The sequence below is a fragment of the Phlebotomus papatasi genome, unplaced genomic scaffold (genome assembly GCF_024763615.1).
Source record: "Phlebotomus papatasi isolate M1 unplaced genomic scaffold, Ppap_2.1 HiC_scaffold_61, whole genome shotgun sequence".
In the NCBI taxonomy this organism is placed as follows: Eukaryota; Metazoa; Arthropoda; class Insecta; order Diptera; family Psychodidae; genus Phlebotomus; species Phlebotomus papatasi.
This window is the reverse complement of record NW_026604807.1, coordinates 63,637-65,356: the sequence shown is the minus strand read 5'-3', so window position 1 is coordinate 65,356 and position 1,720 is coordinate 63,637.

Below are 1,720 nucleotides of genomic sequence, written 5' to 3'. Positions count from 1 at the left end.
GGATTATGGGTTCATCCACATGATGACCATCCCCAGAATTGTTCTGGCCAGGGTATCTTCTCCTTCCTCTCTATTTTTCTTCCAGAACTGTTCGGATTCTGGGTTCATCCACATGATGACCATCCCCAGAATTGTTCTGGCCAGGGATTCTTCTTCTTCTTCTTAATTTTTCTTCCAGAACTGTTCGGATTCTGGGTTCATCCACATGATGATCATCCCCAGAATTGTTCTGGCCAGGGATTCTTCTTCTTCTTCTTCATTTTTCTTCCAGAACTGTTCGGATTCTGGGTTCATCCGCAGGATGATCATCCCCAGAATTGTTCTGGCCAGGGATTCTTCTTCTTCTTCTTAATTTTTCTTCCAGAACTGTTCGGATTCTGGGTTCATCCACATGATGACCATCCCCAGAATTGTTCTGGCCAGGGTATCTTCTCCTTCCTCTCTATTTTTTCTCCAGAACTGTTCGGATTCTGGGTTCATCCACATGATGACCATCCCCAGAATTGTTCTGGCCAGGGACTCTTCTTCTTCTTCTTCATTTTTCTTCCAGAACTGTTCGGATTCTGGGTTCATCCGCAGGATGATCATCCCCAGAATTGTTCTGGCCAGGGATTCTTCTTCTTCTTTTCTATTTTTTCTCCAGAACTGTTCGGATTCTGGGTTCATCCGCAGGATGATCATCCCCAGAATTGTTCTGGCCAGAGATTCTTCTTCTTCTTCTTCATTTTTTCTCCGGAACTGTTCGGAATATGGGTTCATCCACATGATGACCATCCCCAGTATTGTTCTGGCCAGGGTTTCTTCTTCTTCTTCTTGATTTTTCTTCCAGAACTGTTCGGATTCTGGGTCCATTCGCAGGATGATCATCCACAGAATTGTTCTGGCCAGGGATTCTTCTTCTTCTTCTTCATTTTTCTTCCAGAACTGTTCGGATTCTGGGTTCATCCGCAGGATGATCATCCCCAGAATTGTTCTGGCCAGGGAGTCTTCTCCTTCTTCTCTATTTTTTCTCCAGAACTGTTCGGATTCTGGGTTCATCCACATGATGACCATCCCCAGAATTGTTCTGGCCAGGGATTCTTCTTCTTCTTCTTAATTTTTCTTCCAGAACTGTTCGGATTCTGGGTTCATCCGCAGGATGATCATCCCCAGAATTGTTCTGGCCAGGGATTCTTCTTCTTCTTCTTCATTTTTCTTCCAGAACTGTTCGGATTCTGGGTTCATCCGCAGGATGATCATCCCCAGAATTGTTCTGGCCAGGGATTCTTCTTCTTCTTCTCTATTTTTTCTCCAGAACTGTTCGGATTCTGGGTTCATCCACATGATGACCATCCCCAGAATTGTTCTGGCCAGGGATTCTTCTTCTTCTTCTTCATTTTTCTTCCAGAACTGTTCGGATTCTGGGTTCATCCGCAGGATGATCATCCCCAGAATTGATCTGGCCAGGGATTCTTCTTCTTCTTCTTCATTTTTCTTCCAGAACTGTTAGGATTCTGGGTTCATCCGCAGGATGATCATCCCCAGAATTGTTCTGGACAGGGATTCTCCTTCTTCTTCATTTTTCCTCCATAACTGTTCGGATTCTGAGTTCATCCACAGAATGACCATCCCCAGAATTGTTCTGGCCAGAGATTCTTCTTCTTCTTCTCTATTTTTCCTCCAGAACCGTTCGTATTTTGGGGCCATCCGCAGGATGACCATCCCCAGAATTGTTCTGGAC